This window comes from Dermacentor albipictus, chromosome 3, assembly GCF_038994185.2.
Source record: "Dermacentor albipictus isolate Rhodes 1998 colony chromosome 3, USDA_Dalb.pri_finalv2, whole genome shotgun sequence".
NCBI lineage: Eukaryota > Metazoa > Arthropoda > Arachnida > Ixodida > Ixodidae > Dermacentor > Dermacentor albipictus.
In genome coordinates, this window is record NC_091823.1 from 104851130 (window position 1) to 104866472 (window position 15343).

At 43.6% G+C, this 15343-nt stretch overlaps 1 long non-coding RNA gene across 1 annotated transcript in view; it reads right to left on the reverse strand.

The window, feature by feature from the left end:
• The window catches only part of LOC135904911 (uncharacterized), a 55792-nt gene that overhangs the window by 22474 nt on the left and 17975 nt on the right, over positions 1–15343 (reverse strand). Inside the window, exons 2-3 of the long non-coding RNA XR_010565252.1 lie at positions 6572–6637; positions 3231–3323 (exon numbers count right to left, since the gene is read on the reverse strand). This is a non-coding gene — a long non-coding RNA (uncharacterized lncRNA). The remainder of the gene's footprint in view (positions 1–3230; positions 3324–6571; positions 6638–15343) is intronic.

The window sequence follows — 15343 nt, forward strand, 5'->3', positions numbered from 1 at the left end:
GAGATTACCTAAGGGTGTTTAACCTCAAGGAAGTTGTGGTCGTGTCACATGGCCAATAGCGAGTGAGTAAAAGAAGCCGCCAGAGACGCTATGTTTGGCTTTTGTGCAGGTACAAAAATGTAACTTCTAATTCTTCCAAGAAACATATATTATTCAATATATTTGACGTGAAAAACATACAACCCGTTAAAAAATCAAAGTGCGCGCCATAAACAAAGGAACGCAGACAGCCACGCTAGGCACCCCGTACTTGTCTGTGGGTTTCCTTACGGTCGGCTGACTTCGCCTTACGTTTCCTTACGAGTCGGCTGACTTAGCCCGACTCGACTCTTGCTCAGCCCAGCCGGCTAGCGTTTGCATCAACTCGGCAGGCATAATCCAGCCCGACAAGCTGACTCGTCCCGTTTCTGTCGGGTTCACGTAAACACCCTGAAAAACGAGAAAAACGTGCCACCAAGCGGCCCAGGTCTAGAGTATTGTGCAGAAGCAAACATACATGTTGCTGAACTGGGCTTGGACAACAGTTTATTAGACGTGTTTTAAACACACGAAACGCTAATTTTACCTCAAACGATCATCATCATCATCATCATCATCATCATCATCATCATCATCATCATCATCATCAGCATCATCATCATCATCATCATCACAATCATCATCATCATAATCATCATCATCATCATCAGCCTGGTTGCGCCCACTGCAGGGCAAAGGCCTCTCCCATGCTTCTCCAACAACCCCGGTCATGTACTAATTGTGGCCATGCCGTGCCTGCAAACTTCTTAATCTCATCCGCCCAACTAACTTTCTGCCGCCCCCTGCTACGCTTCCCTTCCCTTGGGATCCAGTCCGTAACCCTTAATGACCATCGGTTATCTTCCCTCCTCATTACATGTCCTGCCCATGCCCATTTCTTTTTCTTGATTTCAACTAAGATGTCATTACCTCGCGTTTGTTCCCTCACCCAATCTGCTCTTTTCTTATCCCTTAACGTTACACCTATCATTCTTCTTTCCATAGCTCGTTGTGTCGTCCTCAATCTGAGTAGAACCCTTTTCGTAAGCCTCCAGGTTTCTGCCCCGTAGGTGAGTACTGGTAAGACACAGCTATTATATACTTTTCTCTTGAGGGATAATGGCAACCTGCTGTTCATGATTTGGGAATGCCTGCCAAACGCACCCCAGCCCATTCTTATTCTTCTGATTATTTCCGTCTCATGATCCGGATCCGCCGTCACTACCTGCCCTAAGTAGATGTATTCCCTTACGACTTCCAGTGCCTCGCTGCCTATTGTAAATTGCTGTTCTCTCCCGAGACTGTTAAGCATTACTTTAGTTTTCTGCAGATTAATTTTTAGACCCACTCTTCTGCTTTGCCTCTCCAGGTCAGTGAGCATGCATTGCAATTGGTCCCCTGAGTTACTAAGCAAGGCAATATCATCAGCGAATCGCTGATGATATTGCCTTGTTACTAAGGTATTCTCCATTAACTTTTATCCCCAATTCTTCCCAATCCAGGTCTCTGAATACCTCCTGTAAACACGCTGTGAATAGTATTGGAGATATCGTATCTCCCTGCCTGATGCCTTTTTTTATTGGGATTTTGTTGCTTGCTTTATGGAGGACTACGGTGGCTGTGGAGCCGCTATAGATATCTTCCAGTATTTTTACATATGGCTCATCTACACCCTGATTCCGTAATGCCTCCATGACTGCTGAGGTTTCGACTGAATCAAACGCTTTCTCGTAATCAATGAAAGCTATATATAAGGGTTGGTTAAACGATCAATAAAGTATAAGTTTTAGAAGAGCAAGTATGGGCAGGACAGTACTCACTTCAGCCGCCGAGAGAGATCGACCGAAAGCTCCACTGAAGTCCCTTAGCGCAAGGGCGACAGTGCGACATACCGTGCATCTCCCTCGATATAGAGACGATGGAGTTAAAAGGAGTTTGCGGCTGCCCGTGTGACAGGGGTATGATGCACCATCGAAGCCTTTGCAATGCAATACTTTACAGTATTATAGACGACCCCATTGGAAAGGTCCCCTTCCCTAGAATACTGGGTGTTTAAGCGAAGACTTTCGCAAATCTTTAAATATTACATTTGGCAGAAAGCACAATTCCAATTCATGAGCTGGTCCACTCGAAGAGGCGGACACTATGTGCACGCAAAAGTGGAATTCATAATCGAATAATTAACAAAAATTAATAATTCGCTTTTTAACTAAGTACCTTATGGCCCAGATTGCAATTTACAAATTCTAGCCATGGAGTTCAAAAGGCGGATGCACTTGGAATGAGTTTTAAGGATGACACCAGTTTCGAGATAATAATTCCCGAACTTTGCGGGGAAATGCAATGGCGTTCCAGATACTTTCTTAAGAAAACGTCGTTTTATGCAATAAAGCACAAAATAAACTGGAACGCCAGTGCATTTTCCCTAAAAGTTCGGGAACTACCATCTCAAAAGTGGTGTCATCCTGAGAGTTCGTTCCAAGTGGATCTGCCTTGCGAACTGCATGGCTGGAATTTGCAAATTGCTGTATGGGCCACAATGTAATCAGTTAAAGCTTAATTAGCGCATTTCTGCTAATTTGTCGGTTCTGCGTTTCAATTTATTGTGCAACTAGTGTCCACCGCTTCGAGTAGACCACCTCATGAGCTAGAATTGTGCTATCTCTCACAGGCAACACTTAACAATTTGTTTAAGTCCTCGCCGAAACACCCTATATTTCAATGCAAGTGCTATGCTTCTGCTATTGCATAGAGTCACCGAGTTGCATTCGACGTTTAAATGGCTGCAATGGTCCAGTGCTATCACTTGCGTTTACAGCTTACAGCGCACCAACCCTACAGCACGCAGTTAAGTCTAGATGCTTCGTTGCTAATAATTTCGACATTTCGACATTCGACAACATGAATACAGGTCCAATTGATTGAGCAGCCAGGAAAATGACCACACATCTGTTTGGTGTGCATAAAAGGTGACATGATCTCCAGCTCCCAGATGGCAGATCAAATATATTCTTCAAATGCGATACGAAATCAGAATTTACATTCTTCTATATGTTCCTTGATGGTTTAAAGCTTGAGTGCATTAAAATAACAGCGCAATCTGAAAAGTAAGCTGGGCCGCCACGTAATGGTGCCACAGGTAAAAGCCACAGATATTCTACAACTACGATGCACGCACGTAAGCAGTGGTAAAAAATTTTGTAAGTGCTTACAACATTCGAAGTATACACTCCCATTTTTGAAGAGACAGTTGGGTCTTTGGTGCTGCCGGCACTCTCCTACACGTCTTCGACATGAAGTAGTATCTAAGGAGGAAATAAAAACAGACATTCTTAGGTCAACTTCAAAACCCATATTTTTTACCAAGCTGATGGAGCGATTAGGCGCCTCCCTCAGTCCCATCACCGCTCAATTAGTCATGAACACAACGTAATTTTCAGTGAATACATTGAAGGTGGTGTACACATTTGGTAAACATGTCGCAGCACATCGAATCTTTTTCAAAATATTGTGACACGCGCAGCCACGCCCCAAAACCCATCGTGGTTGCTTAGTAACTTTGGTGTTGGCACGAGGTTGCGGGATCGGATCCCAGCCAGGGCGGCCGCATTTCAATGGCGTAAAGTGCGAAAACAGCCGTGCACTTCGATTTAGGTGCACGATGAAGAACCGCAGGTGGTCCATATTGTTCCGGAGTGCCCCGCTACGGCGTGCCTCATGATTAGACCGTGCTTCTGGGTCTTAAAACGCCATCATTTATTTTTAACCACGCCCGAACAGGAGCAGGAGCAGGAGCTCAATCACCACTGTTGGTGGCAAATTTCTTTATGGTTGACGTCAGCGTATAGACAGGGAGATGGCTGCTGCAGCTGTCCTGACATTGGTGGTTCACGTTGTTCTCCTTCGGCATGCCTGAAGTTTTCCTCGTTTGCTGTCCAACTTAACAGAGTACCCTCTTGCAATCAAGGCTTTGCAATTTGACATGCTTATACAAGATCAAGTAAGTTAATACCTGCTTTACTGCGCAGATAGCCTGAGCTATATGCATACAACGCTTGCATTTGCAATGAAATGCCTGCATGTTGTGTTGCAGCAACGATTTACAAACAATATATGCAATCAAAAAGCGTTTTCTCGCGACTTAAACAGCAAAGAATTCACTTAGTTGATCCATAAGGTTGAAACTTCCGGAGAATATTTTCCTGGCAAGCACAATCCTACACGACATATCGACTAATTCTCTCGCAGTGACAGTTTTATATTGTACTAAAATTTTGAAATGTAATCCAACCAGAAAAAATTGGTGACTCGTCGCAGCGTCTTTAGTTCCATTAAATATTTTGTGTTTTGTCACCATGTTTTTCAAAGTGCCTGCGCCATTGTTAGGATGCTTTTACTCGATATAGAGCTTATTTTTCTTGTGTTCGATCCCGATATCCCTGGGCAAGAAGTTAGTGAAAGTGTCATATGTTGTGCAGCACGTCCATACTATACGTTGTGGCGCCAATGACGCGGAGAAGAGCTCGATAAGACAACTAACAATCATAAATGTGAATGCAAGAAGCTCACTAAACAAAATAGAATCTTTCGAAACCCTGTTAACTGATCGCGAACCTGTATAGTCGCCGTCACGGAAACGTGGCTTTCACCGGATGTTTCCAACCATGAAATAATTCCACCGAATTATTCAGTCATTTGAAAAGATCGGGGTTCCCGTGGGAGTTGCGTGACTCTTGTGACAAAGAAAAACCTTCCATTTGTTTTACTACCAGATGTATCAGGTGCTGAAAGTGTGTTTCGCAGGATTCTTTGTAAGAATACTACTATTTGTGTGGATTGCTTCTATAGAAGCCCCTCTTCGGGTGATGAGAGCATCTCTGCCATTCATGAGTTTCTACACCGATATGCTAACAACTCTAGAATTATCCATCTGGGAGACTTTAACCTTCCAGACGCTAACTGGGTAACTATGCATCACGCATCATCTTCTTCAGAAATCCTGTTTGACCTAATGTTATCATTTAACCTTCACTAAATAATCCTAGAACCGACGCGTAAGCAAGGTTCAGCAAACAATATCCTTGACTTTATACTAATCAGTGATCATTTTTCAGGGCACCAAGCACAGACAGAAATTATTGAAGGCATTTCAGATCACAACATACCGCTATGCTTGTTGCCTCTGGACTGCTCGATAAGAACGCACTGTAGTATGTCTATAGTACCCAACTTCGAGAACGCGGATGACGCCAGCATGCTAGCCCACCATGCGCACGAATTTCAAGCCTTTACTGCAATAACCTCCGACCCGTCAGTCGATGTGAACACAGCCTGGCTTCATTTTAAAAATATGGTTTGCTACTGTGTAACTATCTTCCGTTAAAAAACAAGCCACCACAAAGAACAAGCCCATGTATAACTCGGGAAGTCATCCACGCAAAACGTCATGTAAAAAGGATACGTGACTATTAAAAATCATGGATCATGCCCATCTAAAACTAGCAAACTAGCATGCGCAGTAGCACATTTTCGACAGAGAGCCAAAGAAGCTAAGGAATATTATTTTCATGTAACGCTGCCTAACTTTCTGACAAACAGCCCTCAGCGATTCTGGAACCACTTCCGCCCTACTAAAGACACGTTATCGGACTTGTCTCCTGAGGAAAAAACTAACAACGCTAATGCGTGCAATAACTATTTTCACTCGAACTTCATAACAGATGACGGTAACCTGTCAGACTTGAGTAGCAGTTCACTATCGCGCATCGATCCTTTAATCATATCTGACGCGGGTATCCTTAACATGTTGCTTAACAAGTTTATTTTCGTCTTTCTTCTTCCCGTACGTATTGAGCAACAGAAAGCTGTATCGCCACTTTTTCATGTTGCTCTACAATTTTGTCAGTTACATTTTTCATCTAACTATAATATTTGAAAAGTTGACTAATCAGTTAAGGATAATTGTACAATTAGGCGAAATGCCAAAAAATAAACTGAATACCTCTAAGCGACGGCAAACAAGTTACCTTGGTTCTGCCCAGCTACGTGGCATTTGTGCATATTTAAATCTTGGTGCATGGTAGTTGGGATACCCTGTGTATTTACGTATATTGTGTCTGTACATGGCTTTCACAGCTGAAATAAAAAAAATGTAGGGAAACATATGGATGAGGTAGCCACCACAGGTGCTTTAATGCCCTTTCCCTCCTATTGCCAGGATTTGCAGAAATGAAGCGAAAACATGAATGAACAGCCGTCCACGTCCGCACCAACAACAATGCAGTAGAAAACTTTTAGCCGCAATGAAATTTTAAGTGAAAAGGTAGAGGCAAGCGAGAAGAAACCTCAAGTGATGCGGGTAACAGAACACTTTGGTAATGACATTCTAAGGGGGGGGGGAGGGGGGAGGTAGGCTTCGGCATGAGCGTATGCGGGATGGGCCTGTGCTCTTATCCCGGAAATTTCTGGAGGGGGCTCGGGCTCCGGAGCCCTTCCCCACCTTGTAGTCGACGCCTATGTCTGGACCATTGTCGTTAACGTACGGCGTACTCACGATTATGTCTTGTGGCGGCGTCCACAACCAGCACGATGCACAAAACCAGGTATTTCCTTGACATTGCTGCACAAACATAATTTGAGAGGGAAAGTGCGAGCAAGCAAAAAAAAATCTAAACAACAGAGTCATCAAGTTCGTTCGGAACAAAATAAAGTAAAATAATTACATTACGATGAAGAAACAGCTGTTGCATAGTAATAGCATAGTATGTGCACCGATGGGCGAGGACAGCAACGCAGGAAATTTTGAAAAGGGGTATTCGAAATAAATTTCTCTAATTAAGGTAAATACGAGTATCTAAGAAGAAAGACCATGAATTGTTAAGTTGAAGGAGAATGTTTTGACATTTCTGAACAAACTGAAATAGAAATGCAGCGTGGAGTTTCTTGTGTTAAATAAAAGAAGGCTTACTCATTATATCTGACACAGACAACGCCATTCACAAGGGGATTATAGGTCTACGCAGGAGCTTGTAAACGAGAGAAAAAAAGAAACTGAGAGCTGATTGTACCTGGCGCACACTGTCACTGAAAGTAATGAAGCACACTAACGGTGTGTCACCATATGTTTAAAATTATACTTTAATACTACAGCATCATAGATAACTTAAAGGGATGCGAACATTACGACAATGTACAGATAACAAAGTGCTTTCTTAAACAAATTCACAGCCTCCCCAAAGAGGAGGCATCTTTATTTATGTGTCTAGAAGTTATAGAGCAAGTGTCAGATGCTCTATTTGTGTGGCTAACCAACTACTGGTGCCTCTCCACAGCACTTTCCCCCTGCAGAAGCACCATTCCAAGCAGTCAGCACTTGCATCTGGGTTTCTCCCTGGAGCCACCTTTAAAGGGAAGCTGAAGCACTTTTAGAAAAAAAATGAGTTCCCTGCGGCATTCTACAGTTTTTATTCCACTGAACACGAATATCTAGTTTAAAAAGGGCAGAAACGAACGGAAGCGGCCGTTTTCTCAAGAAAACGCGTACCAGTGCCTCAGGGCATCGCGCGAACGCCGCTGTTGCCCGTGATTGGTCGGAACCGCTGTGGCGTCAGTCACGAGGATCACCGGTTGGCGCGGCCGTTTCAGAGCGTAGCACGCTGTTCTGGTCTGGCTTCACAGATGAGTTGTAAGCAATATGAAACGCCCTCGCTCTCTCGGACAGCTTGTATTTTCGCCTTACATGTTCGAATTGACAGTCGATACAGAAAACGATGGTGGTGACGACGATGTTGAGTGTGCCAACAGCGAAAACGATGTGTGCACCTTCTCGCGCATTGGAAATATTAGCTGGTACGTATGTTTCTTTTTTTTTTTGGCGTGTAGCTGCACGCTGCAATGGCAGGAGAAAAAACGTGCTAAAGTGTTACATGGATCTTGCTGCTGGAAGAATGCCGAAGCACTAACTTCTCATTAGATTGTAAACACGGGTTCGATTCCGCGGTGTAAAGCACCTTCACGCTGCTTGTCTAAAACTCAGTGTTTTTTTGCGTGTTGATTCACGATCGTGAACATAAGTAGCGCGTTTCAAAGCGCGCACATACAGTGCTGTGAGGTACAGTCATGAAAGTTGCTTATCATACACATCTAGATCGAGATGGCCTTGCAGGGCGATTATATGTGCAGTATTCAGACTATGGTTCGACGACTTTGCGATTGTGGCTCGATCAAGAGATACAGATCATACAGATATTAGGCAGTTTTTGCACCGCCGTGTGGTAAACACGGTAACTGCAACCGTACGTCGAATGTCGCTAGGCAAGCCTAGCAACGCTAACAACGACGCGTTTCCGCATTGGTCGTAAGGCTATCCGGCTACGCTAAAACTGTGTTACCAGACGTTCATGGCTGCAAATGTTCGCATTTCTCGAGTGCATCAATGTGGGGACCGGAACACCGGAATTGGAATACCGATTGCCCGCATCGTTGTCAAGCTCCTATGATAATCACTGTCGCGGAAATGGTCCGAGCACAGCACAGTTGATTTCGTCAACACTACATTCTCTCTCCTCACCGCACGGACCCACTGCACTGCTAGCTTCTTGTCCTTCGGGAACATGTGAAACACCACATCGTCTCGCACGCCTGTGTTCGCACAGCCGAATGCTGCACAGAACGAGGGTATGTTGGGCGCCCTTGGCTGTAGGCACTCACGCAGCACAGAAAGGAACCACAGTTCACGAAAATCGCAAAAGAGAGCAAACGTGAGCGACGGCAGATCTCTCGTAGCGTCGTTTAGTAAAGCGCAGGACGGAAAGAAACACTACAGCATGTGTCAACATGTCAGCACGCAGGTCCACCGGCACGCTCCCCGGGAATGACGTCACTCTCACCGGTTCTCTCCTCCGGCTGCCTCCTCACCCGGCACTCCGGGAAGCGACGGGGGCATGTGCGCGGAGGGGATTTAGAAAGGAATTTCTGGCCCTTATATTACGAAACGAAGAAAAAAAACTTTAGAATCGTAAATTAATATGTTTGTTCTTCCCAAGCCCAGCAATTTATGGCATTTGAAAACCGTTTCAGCTTCCCTTTAAAGGCTGTAATCGCTGATATCCGAACAGAAGCGAATATTCGACGACTAATAGCAAACTCTTGAATGGAATACGACCAAAACAGGCTTTGCTATTCGATTCGTATTTGACATATCAAATAGGTCAACTTCTGTTATTACGACCCAGACGGGACCGACAAAATTGGTCAAATTATCCGGCGGGTCCAGTTAAACAAAAGGCAAAAAAAATGTGCGAACACACCGTTAAATTATTCAGAAGCATTGGCTTCGTTCTATCACGTTCCCAATGGAATGCGCATCCACTATTATGGTTCCAAAAAAATAAAGCTAACCTAGAGATGACATCAGTGCTACTTAACAAGGCAGAAATAGTAAAAAAAAAGTAAGGTAGAATTCACATTAGTGCTTTCAAACAAAGCAGAATGTGAACGCGCAACCATATTTTGAGCAGGAAACACTTGAAATGCCGCCAACTCTGGTAATAAGAAAAATGCGAAACCAGTTAATTTTACCTTCACAGAATGAAAATTTCTTTACCTGATGCCTATGGTAGTCACTCACCAAGAGCACTTTGTTGGCATCTACGAAGAATCATAACACGCTCTCCGCACGGACGCTTTGTGTCGCATGCAACCACGTGGCGCACGAGGCTGGCTCTCACTCTCTCTCTCGCGCGCACGGGATACGTGCCGCGGCCCTTCTGACCGTCTCCGACCTCCCACGAGTGAGAACAATGCTAAGCGCTTAGATAGCGCTTTGATATTCGGAATTCATCAAACGATATCGCAACAATCGCCAGCGGCATGGTAGCTCACGCCTAAAGTAATCGCTTCGGTACTTCGGTCTTTGTCTCATGAGATTCTCCAAAATGCCAATAACACTTGATGCGAAATATTGCCGCTCACTTAACATGTGAGATAGCTACTCGTTTGAAGTATATACTTTCGTAGTCAGACGGTATGTAATCGTTGTCATGCTATAGAGAACTGGTTCTGCCGCCCTACACGGTAATCTTGCAATGGTAATGATGGTTTTTCTTTTTGTTTCGCATTGGATTGCACTGCACAAGCAATGTTTGGACTAATATTATTGCTGAGAAAAAAAAGAACGATAGAAAGGGTGGTTAGAATGGAGTAAATACAGTAATAATTCAAGGGGGGTTACTGTTTTCGTTTTAATTTTCGTTTTAACATGAACTCAAACCTTCAAACTGACAGCATCTTTCTGGATTTTACTAAAGATTTTGACCGCGTAGCTAACTGTCACCTGTTTTTGAAATTATCCTCATTAAAACTTGATTCAATAGCTCTATCCCGGCTTCGAAATTTTCTTTCTAGCAGGAAGCAGGTTACTTCCGCCAACCACTTCTCCTTGCCCCTTTCATATGTTCCATCCGGTGTACCACAAGGAAGCGTTCTTGGTCCCTTACTCTTTCTGATATTCATTAATGACATACCAAATAACTTATCATGATGCATGCGCATTTTCGCTGACGACTGCATTATCTATCAATCTACTAACATATCCGATGACCACCCGATCCTCCAAAATAATCTTAACCAAATTATTAATTGGTGTGACACCTGGCTAATGACTTTAAATTCATCAAAATGTAAAGTGATGTCTTTCACCCGCAAACGCATTAACTTGGACTATTCCTACTGTATTGAAGATGTCCCATTATCTCGGACCTCATCAATTAAATATCTAGGCGTAAATATTTCAATAAACCTCTTCAGGACTTCTTACATTACCACCATCTGTGCCGGTGCTTCTCGATCACTGGGTTAGCTGCGACGTAATCTTCGAAACTCACCTGCACTTATCCGCAAACTGGCATTTCAAACATTTCTTCGCCCTCGACCTGAGTTCACCGCTCCAGTCTGGTCTCCCCACCAAAATTACTTAATTAACATGCTGGAATCAATCCAAAATAGAGCCGCAACGTTTCATTTCCCGGAATTATGACTACCGTTCTGGCGTAACTCAAATAAAGATTCACCTTTCACTTCAGCTGCTAAGCAATCATTGCGACATAGCCCTTTTGTCACTATTTCATAAATACGCCCACCACATTAACAAACGTTCCCTACACATAGAAACGTCGTCGCACACGTCGCACAGATTACACAATCATCATAGTTTCACGCGCATCTATGGTAAAACAGAAGCATTTAACTCATCTGCAATACCACGTGCCATTCGGCTCTGGAACAACCTCCCCGACAACATAGTTGCAGAAACTGACCGTGAAAAATTCAAGCACTCACTCAACTCGCTTAACCTTTGTTACCCATTAATATGCCACTCACTGTTCTGTGTTATTTTTTCTACTTTCTTCTTGCACTGTTATACGTTTGTTACAAACTTATAGAGTTCCTTTTCATTGTACTCATATGCAGCTTAATGTAGCTAATATGTTTCTCTGACTTTTAGGCTGTGCATTTGGCTGGTGTTTTCTTTTTGTTATTATTGTTACTTGATTACGTGTACTTGATTCTATACCCCCCTTTCTCAATCACCATGTAGGGGCTTTGTAAGGTATTTTACGAATAAAAAATAAAATAATTTCTTTGTGGTGCAGGCGGAAGATGACGTTTTCGACGCATTCATTGTACCCCAAGCACCGCGAAGACAAATGGTGCCGCTATTTGCTCGAAGTTACCACTCGGGTCACCAACAGGGTCAGGCGCATGAGTGCTGAACAGCCAAGTTCGAATTATCTAATGAAATGCATGGGCGCCAGCGTGGACTTACGGTCGAAATCGAACTATTGAAAAACTTATTTAACCAGAGTGACATTATTGGAAATGTACTGGCGCGCCCTAAATTAAAGCCCTTGCATTAAAATTTTATTTCAATCTAATGATGCCAAACTTACGTAACCACCAACGCCAGCGTTGACAGGGGCCCACAATGTTTTTCAACAGCCCAATCAAACCCTCCTATCGTTTATAAAGGTACCTTCTGCGTGGTTTTAAATTTTGACAGGTCTACGTTATTTGACCGGTGACGAGAAGGGCGAGGAGCGCGGATAGGTGGTGAAGCTGTTAGTGGTACCGAGCCAGCGGAGGGAAATTAGGTCACGGGAAAGGAGGCTTGCGTCATCATCTCCTTGCGGTGTTACGTCGGCGTCACGTCGGCGTTACACATGAAAGGTAGAAGTGAGGAGAGTTGTGCCGATGTCTCCAATTCGCCAGTGTCCCCTTGCTTAGCTTGCCGTGGCTTGTCGTAATACCCCTGTATCTTCCTAAAGTAGCGAAAGGCTTTCATGTCACTGCCGAGCTACGCGATCGGGCATAACTGCAGCGCACCCCATAGTTTGGGTTAGCAGCAGCCACCAGGCGCATGCAATGCGACGCATTGGGCGCGCGTTAGTTTAATGTTTTGTCACTTGGCATTAACGGCGAAGTAACACGTGTCGCTCATTTCGAAATTTCCGTTGGTTTCGCTCCTCGATGGTCGCGGAGGCATGCAACGGGCGCTAAAACCATCACTGAATGGCATCCTCGGTGAAAAAAGGCTGGCAGAGTGATGCAGTCTACGCGCCGAAAAGTCTATGTTTCAAGAGGGGTATGGTACGGCAGCCGAGACTGGGACCAGATGACAGACTTCAGCGGTCAGCGCCGCGAAGCGGAACTTCAGCAATCATTTCCCGTTGATCTTGGTCTCTGAGATCGCTCCATGCGCTGTGGCGGTATCGAAGGCAATGGACTGCTGCTTCAAAATGACTTCTAGAAGTACTTCGCTAATGACTTAAGGTGCGATGCGCGCGGTTACCTTTTTTTTTCAGTTGGACAGTCATTTTTGACACCCCATGAAGAAATAAATGGACTTAATTTATTACGCTACGAAAAACCCTTGCTTTTGCTTGTTCAACATATTTGACAACGAAATATTGAATGAATTACAAAAAAAAGGTCATTCAAGTCTTACGGAGGATGTCTTCAGACACTTGCTAGTACATCCGTCGAATTTCACTTATCATCGGGTGCTACAGAGGGATAATAAAAAGAAAACTATTCGCTTACTTAGATAATGAGTTTTGATGGTTTGTGAATAACTTTTTTTCTTAGAGGAGCCGTACTGAAACCTAATTTTAAAGAGAAATTTTAATGAATGAACAACTGTATGCTACCGATAGCGAAATTGTGCTATAACTTTAAAACACAAATGAGCGCAACTACTCCCGTTTTTAAAGGTGTAGCGACATATGCGTCACTTCTGCGGCTAATCTGTTTGGTTTATCGCCCCAAGATGGCAGTCCCGTTGGAAACAACTTATCGGCTATAAGTGCCGCTTTTCCTTTACTTTTGCCTATAAGCGAGAGTTCGACGGAAGCTCGTCTGGTCGGGATTAAACATGACAAGACATATGCCAACGTTCGTTCACAATTGGGGGGAAAAAGTTGAAGTGCCCAATGAAAAATGCTTTAGCGTGTGGCGTAAGCACCACCGGTATGACGGAGGGGAGAGGGGAGGGTTCCTACGTTTTGATTCAGTGTGATTGCCGGTAATTATAGTCGGGGGGCTCCAGGTATAGGCGTGACTTCCAGCTTCTTTCTTGGCAAATTAGGCTAGCCTTCATCCAGTCAATATCGTGCAGCACAATATTAACTGGATGAAGTCTAGCTTAATCGGATAAAGTCTAGCCTAATCAGTTTAGGCGAGCGCCCTGTATGAAACGCTCGCCATGGCATTGCTCGGAATTTCATTACGAGACGAAAAGCATTGAATTATCCTGCTTCTACAAAAATTCGTCACCTGCGAGCATAGGCTACTTAAGTGCGCAGTGTTTTATTAAGAATATACTCGAATTGTTGCTTCGTGTTCTGTTTCGTTTCGAAGCTGAGCGGTATCTGGCTGAAGACCCCTGACCGGCACTCTTTCGAGTTTTTGAAGTTCATCAGCGGAAAACATTGTGGAGTGCGACATAATCACTCATGTTTAGTACATACAAGTCACATTTAAATGCCGAGTTCTCGTGGTTTTGCGAAGTCGCGTGATAGACAAGCGATGTGGGCGTGGCCGAAACATTTTTGACCAAGAGCAGATGACTAATTGAGACAAAGGCGTAGAAACGAAAGGATATTGTTTCTTTTGTTCAGCCTTAGCGTGAATAATCTATGTCCGCACATAATATCGAGGTGGAGTTCTCATGGTTTTTGTTACGTTGCCTGACAGAGCTGTGTAGGGAGCATGCCCCGACAATTTTAGACTAATGCAGATGGCTAATGGTGGCGATAGAATAGAAATAGATTGGAGTAGCTTTATGCTTAGTGCCCTGTATTTGTACATCTCCAATGTCTAATGCTATAACACAAAAATGAGAGCATCGATTATAGCTGCATGTATAGAGGAAAATTGGGCGTCTAAATGTGTCTTCTGGGAAAAAAAAAGGAAGCGCAAATCCTTTAGTTGGAGAGCCTGCTCCATCTCTACATGAGAGCGTTCAAATACATTGCAAGAGTTTGATTAAATATACTGAACTTTTACGCTGGTGTTTAAATACAGTGCTGCAGTAACATGCCTTGAAATTTCAGTAAAATTATTGCAAGATATTTTGATGCGTTCGAAAATAAAATTACAATTGACCACAATTTTTGCTGTAGGTGGATCGCAGCCGATGTTACCAGTGAATTTCCCTAAAAGTACCCTGTAGGCTTTCGCGATGAGCTTGTCTACCAATATCAACGGTGTGAAATGCGTTTTGCTGACATTGTGCAGCACCACTTGTAGAAGACACGACAAAAAGGGACGAGAAGTTCTACTGTGAAAAACCAAACGACCTATTGAAGGGAATGAGAACTCTGGATCAAATAGTAAATTTTTTTGACGATGAAAATGCAAATTACTTCGATTAAAATTTCGATGGCAAAAGAAGTTGTGCTACTAAAATATACTCGCTTTTCTGCGTGTTTTTTTATGGGAAACTTTAGTGTGTTAGCGACGTATAAACATAGGTAAAAATAGCATTTGTGTGAAATTCACTGTGGCATATTAGAGAATGTGCGTAGCACATGGGCGAAAATAAAATTTTTGAAGATAGCACTATTTAGGGAGAGTTCTATAAGAATAATTCCTGGCTTCCTTTGGGCACATTTTTCTGACGAAAATTTCTAATAATGCGGACGGCTAATGGTGGCGCTAGAACGGAAATAAATCGGAACAGCTTTGCATTAGAGCGTCCCTGCTTTAAGCTGTTCCACGCCTACTGTTCTTATCATGACGCTCGAGCAAGGTACATTTCCCTCAAAAA